This window comes from Pantherophis guttatus, chromosome 6 (assembly GCF_059756535.1).
Source record: "Pantherophis guttatus breed Tessera chromosome 6, ASM5975653v1, whole genome shotgun sequence".
NCBI classification, from domain to species: Eukaryota; Metazoa; Chordata; class Lepidosauria; order Squamata; family Colubridae; genus Pantherophis; species Pantherophis guttatus.
The window spans coordinates 14,203,131-14,223,865 of record NC_142068.1 but is presented as its reverse complement, the minus strand read 5'-3'; the positions used below and the strand labels follow the sequence as shown (position 1 = coordinate 14,223,865).

The window sequence follows — 20,735 nt, the reverse complement described above, 5'->3', positions numbered from 1 at the left end:
GCGGCACTAGGGATTCGAACCGCTGAACTGCCAACCTTTCGATCAACAAGCTCAGTGTCTTAGCTACTGAGCCACCGCATCCCTCTATATATCATATCATACAATATGATATACAAATCTGCCCATTTATGTCCCGCCTGATCTTACAAAATATAGCCATGCCAAGAAGATGGAAAACCCAGAACATTTTCCAACATCCTTTCTTCCGATAATAAACACACACTCATCTCTTAATCAATTTGCTGGCTTCCTTTATTCCAAAACAAACATGGATTTGCTAATGCATTCTTGATGGCAATACTCATGAGTGTAAAGTGGGGGCGGAGGGGAGAGAATATCCTTTGGGCAGTCCATTAATGGTATCAAAGGGGGAAAAAACATGGAGCAGTAACATGTTTCTGATAGGCCACATCAAAGGCCAAGTAGCTAATTAAAAAGGAAAGGCCAGTGTTGGTTTTTTTAAAAAAATATTTGAGAATGAGACTTCTGTTGTCTGTTCTAATACTGACTTAAGTAAACAGGAGCTTAACTCTGACATTACGCACTACATGTAATTATCCACAATTATCTTAAAAGAAACTCTTCATTCCCTTGAGTAAATGAACCCAACAGCCGAGCAGAAATACAGCAAAATGGAAACTGCATGGAATGTGATATGATTTATAAATATAGTCCCACAGACAGAAATATGGATAAAGGCAAAAACTGACAATATTTAGCCACACATAATTGGATATTTAATATGATAATTTGCGGTTTTTTAGAGCACTCTTTGTGGACTAATCACACACGTTATTGGCTTGATCGCAATACTTACCCAAACATGAATTGTGTTAGCCTTTGTTATGAATCGGGACTCAAACATTTTTAAAAATCCTTTTAATTACTCATATTTCCAATCTTTGAACTAGGGTATCCACACATAACAGCTTCAAAACAAACCAGGACACAAAATGGTTTAGGTTATCACCATATCACGTGCCCAATCAAGACAACCCACAAGATTCAAGTTACACATTTATGTTTCAGGGGTCCAGGATTTTCAAATGTTATTTTTGTAGTGACTACTTTTTAGGAAGTTGTCGGAATGGATGATTAAAAGTAAAGGATTTCCTAGGATGAAGCATATAAATGACACTCGCTCCACCCCACTACCATCCTTTGAGCTCAAGGAAGTTCTTAATGTCTCCTTTTCAAAATGACATGGCATAATTCAGTTCCATAAAATGCAATGAACTTGCCTACAGTCAAATTTTAAGAGCAGACAGTGAGATATTCCAACAATGGATTTCAAAGCCCTGCACATTTCCTTTCACTCCTTTTTTTTGCTACAGTACATCACTGTGGTTACTAGAGAGCCTCTGTTAACTTAAGGATGCAACTATTTAAGTCAGTATTACAGGTAGTCTTTCTTTTTTTTTTTATCTTTACATCTTCTTTTCAACATTTTCTCATCAGTAATCTATATTTATACATTTTCTCTTTCTTAGCTTAATCTATCTCTTATACATATATTCCTAGTATATTATATATATATATATATATATATATATATATATATATATATATATATATATATATATATATATATATATATATATATATATTCTCTTAATCTAAATATTTTATTTACATTAAACATAAACAGGTACCTAATTTCCTTTCCACAATTTATATCTTCCCATTTGTTTCCATATTTCTCCACCTAATTTTACCATTGTTTAGTTTTCTTTTGTCCCCCCCCCCTTTTTTTTTTCCTTTTCCCCTTTCTCCTCCAACCATTTATACCATTTCTCCCAAAGTATTACAGGTAGTCTTTCAACTTACGACCAGTTGCTGAGCAACTGTTCAAAATGATGATGGATATCCCCAGATCTACAGTACTTATGACACTGTATCAAAGTTCCAACAACCCCATCACCACACCTTTGCTGTCATGGGCTCACATTCTGGGTGTTTTGCAACCAGCTCGCATTTACGGCCATTTGCAGCAACCTGCAGTAAGAGGGCTGTGAATTTATGACCAACATTTGCTTCCAGGTTCAGTTAACGACTACAGCGTTCACTTAATGACCACAACAAAAGAGGTTGTAAAATTGGGTGGGATCACTTGGGTGCAATCCCTTAACAGTTGCAATAATTTACAACCATAATTCTGGGCTCATTTGTGGTCATATATCAAGGACTATCTATATCTGCAAAGCTGTCAGCAGCTCTATGGGGTTTTCTTTAAAAAGGGTTCTAAAAATGGACGATGAGATTCTTTGTGACACTACACGATTGATCCAGCATTATATTTCATGCATGTTTCATCCGAGACTGTATTTTGAGCTACTCAGTCATAAAATGCACTGCACTTTATTTGTCTACTCCACTTCTTACAAAAGGCTCTCATTCCATAAAGAATGTTGTAAGCAACAATTAAAGATCAATTTTTACTTTGTAAGTAACTAGTCTGCAACTCTACAAATGCTTATTTCGGGGGGTGGGAATTAGAACAAAAGACAGCATGACAACAGATTCTTCTGAATATTTTAAAATTTAATGGAGCTGATCATACTTTATGATGCAGTGAGTCATTGTTTTTAATAAGCAATAATGTGAAAAGGTTCTGAACTCTTGACTAAAGTATGAAGTCATATACACTTTATTCTTGCAGATGGAAAAGCAATTTGAGAAATTTAAATAGTTTGAAGTAAAGCAGGTGTTTTTATTTTTATTTTTTTCACTTTACTGGATGTGTATTTTAACACCCTGTTTTAGCCAAAGGCATGTGCGGAAGAGAGCGTCATATTGTAATATTTATGAACTGCCTTTAAGGTGGAGCGTGAGTTGAGGAAGGGGATAGGGTTCATTATTGTTGTTGTTAATAGCAATAGCATTTAGACTTATATACCATTTTACAGCCGTTTCTAAGCTGTTTACAGAGTCAGCCTATTGCCCCCAACAATCTGGGTGCTCATTTTACCCACCTCGGAAGGCTGGAAGGCTGAATCAACCTTGAGCCTGGTGAGATTCAAACTGCCAAATTGCAGGCAGCCGGCAGGCAGCAGAAGTAGCCTGCAGTACTGCACTCTAACCACTGTGTCACTGTGGCTCATGTTTAATTGTTACAAAAACATTTTTAAACAAAATTTAAAAGGCAAAGCATTATTATTTAGATTTTTCTCCCATTTGTTTATTCTGTTTTATGAAACTGAAAACAGTGAACAAAATACATTGGTTTATATACAGGTTTAGATACTTGACTTACAACCATCCATTTAGTGACCATTTAAAGTTACAATGACACTGAAAAAAAGTGATTTATGGCCAGTTTTCACACTTATGACCTTTGCAGCATCCCCATGGTCACATGATCAAAATTTGGGTGCCTGGAGACTGGCCTGTATTTATGACAGTTGCCCTGTCCTGGGATCATGTGATCTCCATTTGTACCTTTCCAGCCGGCTTCCGACAAGCAAATTCAATGGGGGAAGCCAAATTTGCTTAATGACTGAATGATTCATTTAATAACTGCAATGGTTCATTTAACAATGGTTGCAATAAAGGTTATAAAATGGGGGGAAACTCACTTAACAACTGCTTTGCTTAGCAATGGAAATTTTGGGTTCAATTGTGATCATAAATTGAGGACTATTTGTATCTGCAAATACTACGATTAATCCAGGGGTGAAATCCAGCAGGTTCTAGAGAACCGGTAGCGGAAATTTTGAGTTGTTTGGAGAACCAGCAAATATGACCTCTAGCTGGCCCCAGAATGGGTTGGGAATGGAGATTTTGCACTATCCTTCCCCCAGGAGTGGGATGGAAATGGGGATTTTGCAGTATCCTTCCCCTGACATGCCCACCAAGCCATGCACACAGAACCGGTAGTAAAAAAATTTGGATTTCACCACTGAATTAATCCACCATTGATCCATCTACTCAAATGAGGAAAAGATTTACTTCTCTTTGGGTGTATCTATGGCAGAAAGGCAGTGAAGGGCCTGAGGGCTGGTATATTGGTATATAACAATTTGAAATTAAACAAAATACAGAATTACTTTGGCACTATTTACATTACAGATATCTCTTGATTTACAAGTGCAACTGGGACCAGAATTGCAGTCATTAACTCATGACCACTGTAAAATCAAGGTACCCATGGAACCAGACCCAATTTTACAACTGGTGTTATGATGTTATTAAACAAATCAGGTGGTCATAAATCTGAACCTGTTCTCCCTAAGTGGTGGTTTTTTTTTTTTGCTATGTCAGCCAAAAAAAATAGTGCCATAAACCAGGGGAAATCACATGACTATGGGATGCTGCAACCAGTCATAAATGAGAGTGGGTTGCCAAGTGCCCCGTGTGCAGTCATGTGACCACAGGGACTGAGCGGGGACTCACACAATATTTGACAACTGCCAGAGGTGCTTTTATGGATCATAGAACACCTTTTCCAAAGTTGATGTAAGTTGAGGAGTACTCACACTGATAAATCTTTTGGCCATTCGCATTGTTTGGCATTGGAAAATCATGCCCAGCTATGTTCTCTAAAACCAGGAAATACTTGCTAATCAGCCAACTTCAGAATTCCATGCCAGATCATATTAAACCAAGGCCCCATTAAATCCAAGCATAGTAGCAACTGAAAAATCAGAATACTGTTGCTGATCCTACTATCTGGAACGAGCTCCCCCCGGAGATACGGAGGATCCCGGATCTGCGCACTTTCCGCCGTGCTTTGAAGACACTCCTATTCCAGCAGGCCGGCCTGGCCTATTTTTTTTCCCCTTCTTTTAAATTTTTAAACTCAAATTTTAATTTGTTTTAAATTATTGGGAGTTTTAAATTGTCTCGGGCAAAAATTATTTAATTAGGTTTTAATCATGTTTTAACTTCCGTATTTATGTGTTTTATTTTGTGCCTGTTCACCGCCCTGAGTCCTTCGGGAGTAGGGCAGTATACAAATTTAATAAAATGAAAAAAATGAAAATCTAGAGGCACACTGTTACACAGCACTGTTTGTTTCCAGAATGTATTTTTATTTCTCCACTCAACTCTGATTGAGGCCAATGTGACTTGTTTGTTAGCCTCCAGCAATAACACTACCTAACCAATCCTTGTATCTTTCTGTTTATTGTGCTATGAAGATACGCAACAATGACAATGTATTGCAGGCAGAGAACATGTGAGGCTACAAGGAGAGGAATCTTCAAAAGCTTAAACCAAAGCAAAACATTCTCTACTTTTGTAAGAAAACATCAAAGGCCACTGTCCAGAAAAGTTCTTTTAAAAGGACTTGAGCACACTCTTTCTTTTACACCCTCAAATAGCTAAAGCATAAGGACGGAGCACAACAGTGTGAAAATATGCTACACCCTGTTCTTTAAAAAGTGAGATCATTGTTTAGCATTTTCATGCGAAAGATCACATTTAAATTTTACTGAGACTGTATTATTTATACTGAAATTAATTCTCTTCCCACAGGCACACAAATAAATCTCCTCTCCTTATCACAGTGCCTTGCTTCTGGGCATATTTTAAGAACAATGAGATTTAAAATACCATAGTCAGACATCCTTTACTAGACTAGGGGAAAAAAGTAATGATTGTTAGCAGGGATTGGGCATTAAAAGAAAGGAGTAAGCTAGGGAGCAAGAAAAGACAGCAGCAATCTAAGGGTTGGAGCAGCTTTTGAGAAAGAATATATGAATAGCTGGATAAAGACAGAAGTACTTAAGAAGTTTACAAATATTGCAATGTATTTAATTCTACTTTTAAAAAACCATTCACAACAAAAACATTCCATTTTACCCCCTATTCTAATTTCCAGTTCCACCAGCAATACTAGAGAAAAAGAAGATGGATGGATGGATGGATGGATACAGACAGACGGAGATGGATTAGAGAGAGGGAGAGAGGGAGGGAGGGAGGGAGAGACTAAGAGAGAGAGAGATGGATGGATGGATGGATGGATGAATGATGGATGGATCAATTAAATTAATCATAACCCTAACCAATGTAAACAAGAGTTCTGGTTACTTTTTCAGTGCCTTCATGACTTTGAACAGCCACTAAACAGGGCAGTTATTAAGTGAGGACTATCTATAAAGCCAATTTTATTTAAAACAACTTCAAACACAAAAACGCATTTTAGGCGACTTACCATTGGTCGTGCATTGATAGGTAGAAGGTTTCCTCTTAGGAGCCTCCTATCACAGGAAGATGGTACTGAAATACAAAAAGTAAAGGCAAGGCTTAATTTGGGACAATTGCTCAGACAGATTTTAAAGAGTAAGGCTGACATTTTTGACTTTTGAATTTTAAAGGAAGAAAATGCTAGTGTCAGTTTTCAAATGAAAACAGAAGGAACTGTTGATTTACAAAGTTTTGTTTGGAACGGGCTTATTTCCATATTAAAATAGCCTATAGAGATGGTGATGACAGCTCAGGGGCCAATATTTCAAGTCTATTAAAGATTGTTGTTGCAATGCATTAGCCATTTTACCTTACCAAACCAAGGCTTTAAAGAATATGGCTTAGTTCATTTTGTAATAGCCACCAATAAAGCTTCCCCAAACAAAGCTAGATAAAGTTGAAAGAATCTCCAATGCATACTTAGAGGGAATCATGCTCACAAAGCAATAATTACATTAATCCCACTGGTGCAGAAAATGGGATGTGGGAAAGGGGAGAGGAGAATTATATTTTTAATAGCATTTAAATCTGTGTGCAGGCAATGCTTAGAGAAAGGCTAACTTGACAGCTATCATCTTAAAAGTCCATGTTCGAATTAACAAAAAATCCTTTTTATGTATAGATATATCTTTTATGATGGAAGAATCTGATTGAAGTTACAGACTGAATCCAAAGAGCACTCAGGTACACACCCAGAGGATACCAAAACTGCCAATAAAACTCAGAACCGAAAATACTGGTTGAGGAAAACAAAGCAGAAACTCTTTTGCAAATAGCAGCCTCATTGTCAAAAATGGCAGTGTTTATTTTGTTTCTTCCATGTATAAACTGTGTCTGTTCAAAGAGGAAAAAAGAACTCTGTTGCAAGATCACACAGACTGACTACAAACAACAGCATGACAAAGTAGCAACAATGGTGCATTGGAATATATGCAAGAAATAGCACTTGTCTGCAAGCGAGGACTGGTGGGGTCACAAAATAGGCAAGTCAGAAAATGCTCTGGGACTTTAGAATTCAAACAGATAGGCACCTGCCACATAACACGCCAAGTCAAAAAGTCTGGATAGTGGAGAGAAAGAAATTGAGAAAATCACAAAATACAAATTATTATTATGTATTATATGTATTTTATCTGGCTGTTCACCGCCCTGAGTCCTTCGGGAGTAGGGCGGTACACAAATTCAATCAATCAATCAATCAATCAATCAATCAATCAAATCAATCAATCAATCAATCAATCAATAACTGCAAATAAAAGTAAAACAACATCTATCTAAATCCAGGTACTTTTAAGGAAATTGATAGGTGGATAAAAATGCAAAATCAGCTTAAACTGCAGTGTAACTAACCATAATATCCTAGGTCTACAACCACATCATCAATGCCATAAAGACAGGAAGTAGGGAAATATCTCACAGGGCAATTGTAGTCACAGATATGTCTCCAAGGGCCCATAAAATGACATAACAACTAACAGGATAGAAAGACAAAACTAAACTGAATAGTCTGGCAGATAACTGAAGCAAAGGTTTTATAGATGATACACTTTGAATTATCGTATCCAATGAATTGTTAGATAACACTGCTTACCTTCAGAAGAATGCAGCCCTCTGAAAGATTTCCTATCCCATGGTTTCAGAAGGCAAAATATATATTTATATGTAATGTACGGTAATGCAGTATGTTATTACATGTTATATGACAGTGATGGCTATTTTGCCATCGCGTGCCAGGAGGGGACGGCGGGGGGGTCGTGCGTGTGCGTGTGCACAACCATAATTCTATGTGCCCCGCCCCTGCATGCGCGAACTCCCCCTCCCCCCAACTCCTGGCACGCGACTGGAAGTTGTCAAATGGGGCATGTTTGGCCTCCGGAGGACCTCCGGGGGGGTGACGAAGGCCGTTTTCTCCCTCCCCAGACTCCTAGAGAGGCCCTGGAGGCTGGGGACAGCAAAAAACGGGCCTTCCGGTCCCACCAGAAGTTGTTAAATGGGCCGTTTTTGGCCTCCGGAGGACCCCCAGGGGGCTGGGGAAAGCCGTTTTCGCTGTTCCCAGAGGCCCTGGAGCAGTGGTGAAATGCAAAATTTGTTACTACCGGTTCTATGGGCGTGGCTTGGTGGGGGGTAATGTGACTGGGTGGGCGTGGCCAACTTTTTTTTTTTACTTTTAAAAGCATTTTTTCTACAACCTCTTCAGCCGAAATGCTTTTAAAAGGCTCTGACGATCTCAGCTGAGCTGCATGATCATCAGAGGCTTTTTTTTACTTTTAAAAGCATTTTTTTGGCCGAAGAAAAAATGCTTTTAAAAGTAAAAAAAAAAAGCCTCTGATGATCACGCAGCTCAGCTGGGCATGGGGGGTGGGCAGGGATTTTTACTACCGGTTCTCCGAACCACCCACCATCATCACTACCGGATCGGGTGATCCGGTCCGAAACGGGAGCATTTCACTCCTCCCCTGGAGCCAGGTGAGAAAGAAAAGAAAAACGGGCCTTCCCCACCCCCCGCAGGCCCTCCAGAGGCAGGAAACAGCCTGTTTCCCTACTTCTGGTGGGCCCAGAAGACCCGAAAATCAGCTGGCCAATGCGCGTATGTGCGCCAGAGCTGAGTTCGCGTGTCCACTGATAGGGCTACATGTGCCATAGGTTTGCCATCACCATTATATGATGTTGCTACATTATGTTATGAGATGTGTGTTACATGTTGTGATGTTATGTAATACGTGATTGTGATATGTGATATGTTCTGATACTGTACTGAGTAATAAGGAATGTGCTGAAAGAATAAAATATTTATATATTTAATCTATGAAATAAATACTTAACAGTAAAAACTATTCTCCAACATTGGACAACCGTATGTTTTCAAGAGATCCAGAAGTGCCTTAATATACAAGACAACATACTCTCATATCTATTTATCATAACTTTTTTTAAAAACTAAAACAATTAGGAGTCATAAGCAATTTCCTATTAAATAATAAATCTAATTCAGTTCCACATTAAACTCAGCTGTAGAAAAAAAAATCTACTTAAAATGTAAACAAATTAACTTCAAAATATTTCTGAACATCAGTTTTAAAAGTATGTTTCCTGTTTATTTTTCCTGTTCTATTTTTTATGTGTGTATGTATTCCCATACCCTTAGTGTTCAAGGTCTGGTGGTTAATCCTACTCCCTGGGGTTTCTATTGAGAGAGCGGGGTAATATCTGAAGAGGTGAGGATCAGGTCAAAGTTGAATGCGACTTAAAAACCTCTATGGAGCTGATCTCAAGCCCTCCTAATGCAATTGTGTTATTTTCTTAGCAGTATTGTGAAAGTGTCTTCACCAAGATGTTTTGTGGGGGTTTTTGACAGTCCAGTCCACCCTAGAAATCCTACGATATTTAGGTGATTCCCCATCACTGACCTGCTTAGCTTTCAAAGTCAGATATAAGTTTTACCCAATGAGAATAATTAACACAATTATGTGTCAATAGACATAAACTGGATAATTGGATGGAGACATGATACAGGTAAATCTTCACTTAACAATGGTAGTTGGGACAGCAATTCTGTTATAAGCAATGCAGCTGTTAAGTGAAACATCACATGATCATGCTGACTTATGACATCAGTTCTATTGCAATTGTTAAGCAAATCAACCACGTTCATCAAATGTGACTTCACGTGATCATGACTTATTTCCAGCTACCTCGTTGACTTTGCTTGTCAGAAACTGGATATGATGGTTGCAAATGGCGTTCATATAACCGTAGGATGCTACAGCTGTCCTAAATGCACACTGGTGTCAAAGCACCCAAATCACACTCACACAACCGCAGAGAATCTGAGACAGCTACAAGATTGAGGACTGGTTGCAGATCTTTTTCAGCACCATTGCAAGAGGCAAGCTACCTGGAAAGGAATCAAATTTACACCTGCAGAATCCATGCCTCCTCTTTAATACACTTTCTTCTTTATCTTGACCTTGCAAATTTCCCTTTCAGCAGAGGGAAGGGAAAAACACTGAATTGATTTCTTGTAACAGTAAGAAAGGAAAGCATAGAGAGAGAAATGACTACAGTATTAGCATTGCAGATAGTGGCTAATTCAGCATTCATACAGAATTATCTTATCTGACAAGTGTTACTGACTTAATATAAAATATCATGATCCTTTGTGCTAAGTGTATGCTAATTTATTTATTTATGCCAATTTACTCATTCAATTATTGAGGCATCCTAAGTAGTTGTGTTCAGCTTTCGTTGGGAGGATACCCAGATGCTCATTACCTTTTTTTAAAAAAAAAAACAAAACAAAGTTTCAATGTGAATACACAATAACAATTGCCATCAACTGAAGCTGCAAAGCCAAAGAGAAATAATCGGAAGGCCACACAGCAAAAAAAAAAAAAAAAGAGCTGGAACAGCTTTGTCTGGATAAATACTGCAAATTCTTTTCACAGGAGCTAATATAATACAATAAAACAGGACCACAAAGCTGTTTATCTAAACAGGACAGCAGGACATGAAATGATATTGTTGTCTGATCTCTTACAGATAGTCGCTTGAGTTACAACTATTCGTTTAGCGACTCTTCGTAGTTACATTGAAAAAAGTGATTTACAGCCACTTCTCTCATTTACAATTGTTGCAGTGTAACCATAGTCACATGATCAAAATTCAGGCCCTTGGCAACTGGCATGCATTTACAATGGTTGCAGCATCCAAGGGTCACATGTTTGTGATTTGTGATCTTCCCAGCTAGCTTCCAACAGGCAAAGTCAATTGGGAAAGCTGGATTCGCTTAATGACTATGTGATTCACATAACGACCACAGCCATAGCAAAAAAAAGCCATAAAATTTGGCATGGCACACTTAACAACCTCATTACTTAGCAATAGAAAGTCTGGTTGCAATCATAGTCATAAGTTGAAGACCACCTGTACATCCTTGAGTTATACATTATACATATTATATATCACTTCATGCAATCTCTATTAAGAGTCGTGGTGGTGCAGTGGTTAGAATGCAGTATTGCAGACTCACTCTGTTCACTACCAGGAGTTCAATCTTGACTGGCTCAAGGTTGTCTCAGCCTTCCATCCTTCTGAGGTTGGTAAAATGAGGACCAAGATTGTTGGAGGCTGTATACTGATTCTGTAAACTGTTTAGATTGTGCTGTAAAGCACGGATCCCCAATCTGTGGGCCACTGCCCACTAACGGGCCGTGATCTTTTGGTCACTGGGCCGCGTGAGTGGCTGCCCAGTGCATGCTAGTGTAACCGCGAGTGCCATGGGCGCTAGTGTCACCGAAGCGCTGCCCCCCCTTTCCCTCCATGCCACCAATTCAGAAAAGTTGGGGAACTCTGCTATAAAGCACTATGAAATATGTACTAGAAAGTGGTATATAAGTCTAAGTGCTACGGTATTACTATTGTTATCAAGCATAAAACCAGACTCTGAAACCAAGAGGGCAATATAATGTCCAGAAGTACTAAATCAACCCATTTCCCCTGGTGTTTCCAACCCCCCCCCCACAATTTATCCGACTTACAAACACCATAAATAAATGGAAAGCTGACAACAACACAAGAGGTAAATTGCTTCGTCTATCATATTTAACATTTAATACAAACTGGTGAGATTTTTGTCTATTTTAAAGATGATATAATTAATACCCCTAATACATGAAATACAAGAGTTTATCTCAGCAACCTACACATTTAATTAACTCGATTAAATGGCACTCAATCATTATCAATCATCATCAGCACTCAATCATCATCAGGACTAAAACGGTCCCTGAGTTGTACTCTAAATGTCATGCTCAGTATCTCAGAATAATTTCGTCCAGCATCTGGAGAAAAATGTCTACCTTGTCCAATAGCAGAATTAAGCGCACAGTCTTTTTGCCACAAAGTACATGTAATCGAAGTGCGAGGTATATGATATTGATATGGCCTGAATAATGACTTCGCTGGAGTTCACACTGATGTCTTTTCTTCTCTTCCAAACAGGGAGATGGCAAGACCAGTATTAGAGGAGTACTTTAAACTCTGTTCCAGACAAATGACACAACTCTCGGAAGGATTGTGACTTTGGGGCACTTCTAAGTTCCCAGTTAACTTCTAAATAGGCAAGTAAAAGTTGTGGTGGTAGTGGTGTGTGGATATGGGTGTTTGTCCAGCATTTTCTCTGTGCCAGGTGTAATCTTATAGGGAACAAGACGGCCTGGTATCCCATGCCCTCATTACTACCTGCGTGGACACAAGATGTGGTGGCTTTAAAGAATATTCACAATCCAGAACCAATCCAGAATCAATCCAGAATATAGCCTGGTTGTTGGCGTGCTGTATATTGTGTACTGAATACTGCTATACTGTAGATGAGTATATTATAGTAATAGCACTTACTTATGTACCGCTTCACAGTGCTTTACAGCCCTAGCTAAGCGGTTTACAGAGTCAGCATATTGCCCCCAACAATCTTGAGTCCTCATTTTATCGACCTCTGAAGGATGGAAGGCTGAGTCAACCTTGAGCCGGTGAGAATCGAACAGCCGAACTGCAGGCAGTCGGCCGTTAGCAGAAGTAGCCTGCAGTACTACATTCTAACCACTGTGTCATCTGTGCTTCAGATCCTGCACTGGCACTATTAGCTTCCTGGTACAATCCAGAAGTTTTTGCTAGTTTTGTTCTTTAAACTAAAGCTAACTTAACACTAAGGTACATTCATCAATGCCTTCCCATCCCAGAGTTGGCCCATCTGTTCAAAAGTCTCAGTACAATTTATTGTGACATCCTCTCCTTTTCTATGTCTCTGGGAGAGATTTGTATGTGGTTGTTTTTTTTTGTTGTTGTTTTTTGTGATGATCCACAGGAAAACTGGAGACTTTCAAAGATGGGCTGATGCTAACACGCTGACTGATTATTATGTGATCCTTTATTTATTTATTTATTTATTTTTAATTCTTGTATTTCTACTGTTTTGCCGTAGATTTTACTGTATTTAAATAAACATGGTACATAGTATCACTCTAGTAAACAAGTCCAATAATAATAAAATAAATTAGAAAGTAAGTATGTTTCTAATACAGATCCCAATAAGTCAGATGGGAGTTATTGGGTTAGAGATATCAATAATTCTAAGCACATAATGCCTAAGAGAAAGCCGAGCAAACATCCATGGTCTTCCTAAATTAAATACTTGTTAAAATGTGTGTGAGGGGTGTTTATTTTATTTTTTTTAAGAAAGCTTGTGTTTTAAGGCAATGTGACATAAACTTGCAAGATTTGGGGCATTTTTAATTGACAAAATATATTTGAAGGACACGTGGAAAGATTGTCATCTCACAAACGCAGTAGATAATTTAGCAGTGCATTTGTTTCTTGCAAGATTTGCAATACACCAGGAGAAGAAATATAAGTGGATAGACAGCAATAATCATGTGCTTTTGTACCTAACTTACATTATGGCAGTTGATAATTTTTTTTAACTAATATAAGGAACAATTTTGTCAATACATGCTATCATTCATGAGCGATATGAAATTTACCCATGAATCATCACAGAAAAAGATCTAGTTGAGTCTTATATATACTACAAAAAAAAACAACAACTTGTAGCTAAGGAAGCAGATGTTTAAGCTTACAACTTCTCCCTATGTACAACGATGAGCCCACCAGAAGTCTTTATATTTTGCAAGATTGATGCAAAAAAAAAAATGCAGTTTAGAATCATTTACATAAAGGCAGACAGTGCTATATTCTAATTCTTTCCTTGCTGTATACAAGCCACTCATCCCATTCAACATTCATTCTATTAAATTAGAGCCAAAGATTTCTCCCTTTTCTGCCGTTTCTCAAAAGCTCTTTATGGAGAGCTTGGACAGTCAGACAGGTTGCACTGTAACTAGCCAATCTACAGGGACCCACAACATACAAAACTAAACAGTAAATCTTAATAGCAGCAGAAATCTAAGAAAACACCCAGTTCTGGCATTCCCACTTTTCTGTCTTTTATGCAGGATGTTACTACAGATGAGATAGCTCAATTGTTTTGTTTAAAGAGTACTACAAAGACCAGCTTCAACACAATACATGTTAAAGATCTAGCTGTGCATAAGCACCACATGCAAATTGTATTTAGCTTTAACCAGTTATTTAACTTAATGCGTGATTGAGTACATTATGTGAATTCAGGCATACTGTCACAATAATTCTAAGATCCTGAAAGTGATATCCACCCTTGTAAGTCTCACTTGATGGCCTTTAGATGGCCCATCCCACAAATATTTAGAAACAAAGTGCAAAAACAAGGGACAATCTTCCATAATAATCTTGTTCCTAAAAAATGTGCTTGGGATTCCATAAGGACCAAATTATGTATTAGAAAATCTAGTACAGCAGCATAGATATGCTCCAGGTCATGTCAGTCACTTAGCTTTTCAATCATTGTTTCCACCCTATGAAACTTTCTCCCACTGGAGGTTAAGATGGTTTTAACTTGCTGGTCATTGTTCGGTGGCCAGATCTGGGGATCCCCAGTGTGAATCCCCAGTGTGTGAAGGGACCTCTCTCCTGGCTATGCTAGCAACCGTTGGTTGTGATATCTTCCTCAGCTGTTGTGCATTATTAATTTTTGCATGTTATTGGAATTGTTTTTAATTTATTTTAAGATCGTTTGCCCCCAGACTAATTTGTTTAGTTGAGTGTCCATACAAATTGAATGAGTAGATAAGATAAATCAGTAGATAAGTAGATATGATGAATCAAATCAAGTCTAATCAATGGCTTATTTATAAATGTGTCAACTTCTTTCCAAAAGACAGGAAACATCAGGGCCCCTCAATTTCATTGAGGGCCGCATCAGGGCTGTAGTTGACCTCGGAGGGCCGGCCAGGCGTGGCTAACTGGGTAGACCGGGCCGAAGCTATGTCAGTCTGATCTTTCCCCTTCGCACTGGGTAGACCGGGCCGAAGCTACGTTGACCTGATCTTTCCTCTTCGCATTGGGTAGACCAGGATGATCCCATGGGCTGGATCCAACCACATCATGGGCCGGATCCAGCCCACGGGCCTTGAGTTTGACACCCCTGTCCTACATGCTAGAGAAGATGGTTATTGGACAAACGTATACATTTGCCTTCTATAAACCAGTATTTAATGACACCCACTGTGTCATTTTGTGAATGGCTAAGTTCAGCAAACAATGCTTTTCTTTAAACTAACATGACTAGTTCTCAAAATGTTCAAAAAATGGAAAGAACAAAAACATTGGGAAAGTGTCACTATAATGCTGAAGGTTCTTGCTTTTAAGGGAAATTTAAGTGACCTGTAGGCAAAGGTGTACCATATTTTTTGGAGTATAAGACGCTCCAGAGTATAAGACGCACATTAGTTTTTGGGGAGGAAAAGAAGAAAAAAAATTCTGCCTTTGCCTACCAGCATCCACTGGTTTTCATCTGGCTAGCGTCTTTGCAGCAAACAGCCTGGTCAGGGTTCAGCACGTTATCGCAGCCTGATTCAGCACGAGCAGCTGATTGGCAGTTGGATCGGCCTCCTGGAATACAGCCAATCAGCTGTTTCAGGCTGCAGGATTGTGACAGTCCATCGCCGCCTCCACGTGAAAACAGGCTGTTTTCAGGCCATTTTATGGGCTGTTTTTGGCCCAAAAACGGCCCGAAAAACACCCTGAAAACCATTCAGAAAACAGCCTGAAAAACAGCCTGAAAAACAGGCCAGCGAAAACGCACACTGGCCAGCTGATCTTGGGGTTTCTGGCGCTTCGGCGCGCACACATGCACACACATACACGTGGGTTCCGGTTTGGGCATTTGGTGCCAAAAAGGTTTGCCATCACTGTCCTACATTTCAGGCAAGTGATTGTCCAGTCTCTTCTTAAAAACCTCCAGTGATAAAGCAGCAGTAAAGTCTGACGGCAAACTGTTTCATTGGTTAATTGTCCTCACTGGTAGGAAGTTTTTCCTTAATTCCAAGTTGCTTCTCTCCTTGATTAGTTAAATATGCATTAACTGCACCCTAATTTCCTGAAATAACTAACTCATGGGTTCACTGTGTTTCTTTGCTCCTGTTAAACCCAAGTGGGTTGGATGGCATGGCAATTAGGAGTATTAATATCAGATCCAACCAGCAATCTTGCAAAAGAGACTGTGCGATATTGGGATTTCTGCACTGAGCAAGCATTTGGATTCAATTAATTAAATGACCATTTCTCCTGCATGATTCTATGTTAAATCAGCCCAAGGAACTGGGCTATATTGGATTATTCAATGTTAATTCTTAGAAAAGATACCTTACAAAGGTAAATGCAGTATTTGTTGCCTTAGGAAATGGTATAATTTACAGAAGTATTCCCTTAAAATGCACAATGTGTGTGGAACTGCAGAATTTCTGGCTGACAAGCTTTTTTCCACATAGGTATTTAATTTATTGGAGAGCCTTCTCTGTGGCGGCGCCCGCCCTCTGGAACAACCTCCCCCCAGAGATACACACAATACCAGACCTCCGGACTTTTCGTTGGGCCCTGAAAACTTATTTATTTCACCTAGCCAGGCTGGCTTGATCCCACTCTTTTGGTTAAATTGAATTGATTTTAATTGGGTTGTTTTAAATTGTGGCCAAAAATATTTAATTATTTTTTAAACTGTTTTTAAATTTTGTATGTTCTGTTTTTATTCTGGCTGTTCACCGCCCTGAGTCCCGCTGGAGAAGGGCGGTATACAAATGAAAACAAATAAAATAAAATAAAACAAATAAAAACTCTCTTAACTCTTCTCTGAGTAGCAAGCATGGACCAGGAATTTCATCAGAAGTTAACTACTAAAATTTCATAATCCCCCTTCTTTCCTATTCTTTCAGGCTGACTGTACCGAAGGGTGGAAGGGGGTGGGGGAATAATGAGATATCTATAGTCTCCAAAGACAAGAAAGGATTTCAATCAGAAGATCTGGGTACAATTTCTTTTCCTGTTTTGTTTAACTCAGGTTCAACTAATGCCCAGAAGAGACCTACTCACTTCTATTTACATTTCACTTTGGCATAATGGTAAGGAAATAATGACTTTGAAAAAGTTGCTTAGTTTCAATTTGATGCATTTTCCACCAATGGTGATTTGGAATGGGAGTTGTAATTCAGCAGTTTCTGGTTGGTTTCTCATCCCTAAAGCTAAGTCAGAATCCAATCTTCATTTGCAGGCACCAAAATGGGAGTGATATTTTCATTATACTCAGGAGTGAAGAAACAGATTTTAGTGACTGATATATTCCTTCTCTCTAGGCTATTTTTTAGTCTATGCTATTTCATCACAGACACACAAAAATGAAGGGAAGTTGCACTTCATTTTTCTTCAAAATATTCCTCCTCAAAATAATGTGTTCAGGCAAGCCTAGATTTTGTTTGTTTTGCTTGTGTTAAACCCAGGCTGGTATCCTCCAGTTGCACAAGCAGTCCTCGATTTAGGACCAAAATTGGGACCATCATTTCCATTACTAAGTAAGGCGGCTGAATTGCGAGTTGTGCACAAGTGAGTTGTGCACAATTGTACAACTGAATCACTGCAGTTAAGTGATTAATGCAGACCTTAAGCCAATCTCGCTTCCCCCATTGACTTCGCTTGTCAGAAGCCGGCTAGGAATGTTGCAAACGACAATCACGTAACCTCAGGATGCTGCAACTACAGATGCCAAGCGACAAGAGCCCAAATTTTGATCTTGGGGATGCGACACCCTTCATAATTGCAAAAACCAGTTGCAAGACATATTTTTCAGTGGTCTTGTAATTTTGAATGGTCGCTAAACAAATGGTTATGTCAAGGACTACTTATAGTGAGATATTTCCCTTCTTGAAATTTTACAGTTTATCAAGAATTGATGACCAAAGATACTCATCTCTTATTCTTCTACTCAACCCTACAGAAAAGCCATTCATCTAGGCAGAGAAGAGGTGACACATTTAGAAACACTGCTACAGAGGTCAACAACAACTGTTATTCTGTTAGTACCGTATTTCCCAAAAAATAAGCCCTCCCCTGAAAATATTTAAACACATATGCAGCCATTTCTTCTGGTTAGGGTTAGAGAGAGACAGAGCTGGAAATCAGGTAAGATGGCAAGAGGATCCCCGTCTCGCTCCACGCACACCAAAATAATAAGAACTATCTGAAAATAAGGCCAAGGGGTTCAAAAAAATACAAAACAGGGTCTTATTTTTGGGAAAACACAGCACTTATAAATTCACTGGATCCCTTGCTATGCAAAGATATATGATTAGAGCAAACAATAGCATTTAGTGATCCTGCAATTCTCTTTTCTGACCAATCAAATTATCTCCGTAAAACAGGGGCATATAAATGCAAATTTTTAATTACAGCCGGCCATTTATTCAGTCATTCCAGTTTCAATAATGAAGACTTCCCTTGCCTCTTCCTGGCATTCAGATCTTTCACTGCTACCAGGATCCCCCAAAGGATCAAAATATCATTTAAAATATTATTTAAAATATCATTGATTTCAGGAATTGGAAAGTCATACCCAACTTCCAATGATTTTTCCACTCTTAAAAATACAGTGAGAATGGGTGCGGTCAGCTTCAAAGCTGAAAGAGAAAAAAAGGGCAATTCCCAGGAAAGAATAACACTGCAAGGGAAGGGAAAATTGTTCCTTCAACAATATTTTTTTTACATGATGTGGATGCAATTATTTGCCATGGAGAAGGCTCAAACAAAGGCCAGCCTTTGGGAACTAAAAATAAACCACAGTATTAAGTGGTTCAACTATTTCAATGGATTTTGAACTTTGAAGCATACATACAAACGATGCTGATAAATTAAAAATTAACATTAATAATTAAAAATAAGAAATAAATAAGAAAACAAAAACAAATGAAAACTCATAGGGCAGACTCAATATACCACTGGATCTTTTTCAGTTGTCAGTTTTCTATGTTTCTATAACAACATTATGCACCAAGTTCTAACATGTATATTCAACACATACAAAGATTCTCAGATGTTTTGGACTACAACTCCTAGTATCACAATCAATTTTCTTGAAACTATGGGAGATGCCATCTCAAGAAACATGCCATTTTTATGCTGCCTCTGCAAACTCCAAAAATTGCAAGAAAACAAGGTGCGCTTTTAAGAATAATTATGTCCCCCCCAAACATCACCTTTGATACAAGTGTCATAGTGTTAAACTAAGGATCAGGGAGATCAATCTTAAAATACCAAAACTCTAAAGGTAAAGGTTCCCCTCGCACATATGTACTTGTCATTCCCAACTCTAGGGGGCGGTGCTCATCATTGCATTTTTTATGTGCTTTCAAACTGCTAGGTTGGCAGAAGCTGGGACAAGTAATGGGAGCTCACCCTGTTACGCGGCACTAGAGATTCAAACCGCTGAACTGCCGACCTTTCATTGACAAGCTCAGCGTCTTAGCCACTGAGCCACCACATCCCGTAACTCTAAACCGAAACTCTAACCTAACCGAAACTGTAGCCTAACCATATTCCCACAGTCCAAACTACTCCATAGATTTCACAATTCCAGAAATGAAAATTGAAGGGTGTATTATGTATCGTGCCTTGAGTTCATAGAGGAAAGCTAATATATATAAATATGTTCAATTGATGAAGTGTGCATTTAGATGTACATACCCACAAATTTTAAAAAGCCATTTTTTTATTTATTTATTTATTTGATTTATATGCCGCCCTTCTCCGAAGACTCAGGGTGGCTTACAATGTGCTCAGCAATAGCCTTCATCCTTTTGTATATTTATACAAAGTCAGCTTATTGCCCCCACAAACTGGGTCCTCATTTCACCTACCTTAGAAAGGATGGAAGGCTGAGTCAACCTTGAGCCTTGGCGAGATTCGAACCCTGCAGTAATTGCAGGCAGCTGGTCTTAATAAGCTTAATAACAGGGTGCCTTAAACCCCTGTACTACCAAGGCTCTTGTGAATTCTTCACAAATGAACTTAAACACTCACAAGTTATTAGTGTAGTATGTCCCATCCTGTTTTCAATTGCCACCCAGCACCCTAATTTCTTAAAAATACAATGCTTTTTTTTCTTATCTTGTGTTTTCCTCTTCTCCTTCTCCATCCCTATTCAAGATAAACATACTAGGCTTTTCATACTGATATATTTTAGGATTATGACCTTAATGTAATGAAGAACCCTGGAGGATGTAGCAATGCAAGGACTTTTGAATAAAGCATTATATTGATTAATGGCAACAGGGATTTAGCTAAGGATAACTTTTTCTTACATAAATACAATGAATATCCTCAAGCTGTTGTCACCAGAATTAAAAGCCAGGAATTGTAAAGACTATATATGGAAACTAGCAAACAAAATGGGACGCCAAGCAAGTATTAATTTTCCTTCCTCTTATATTTCAGTGGGGACAGAAGCAAATGATGCAGGGTGAAGGCCCAGCTCATGCTCAGGAGTAGCAGTCTAAAAATGTAAATAGTTATAAGTAGAAATCTACTCCTGGGCACAATGAAAGTTTCTCGTTCTCATCTTCTCAACCTACAAA

General features: G+C 38.6%; 1 protein-coding gene across 6 annotated transcripts in view; it reads right to left on the bottom strand.

Annotated features, from left to right (window-relative positions):
• The window catches only part of TBL1XR1 (TBL1X/Y related 1), a 220,624-nt gene that overhangs the window by 108,264 nt on the left and 91,625 nt on the right, over positions 1-20,735 (bottom strand). For all 6 annotated transcript variants that reach the window (XM_034438946.3, XM_034438947.3, XM_034438948.3 and 3 more), the window contains one exon: positions 6,155-6,219. The gene's annotated coding sequence lies outside the window, so the exon portion shown is untranslated. The remainder of the gene's footprint in view (positions 1-6,154; positions 6,220-20,735) is intronic.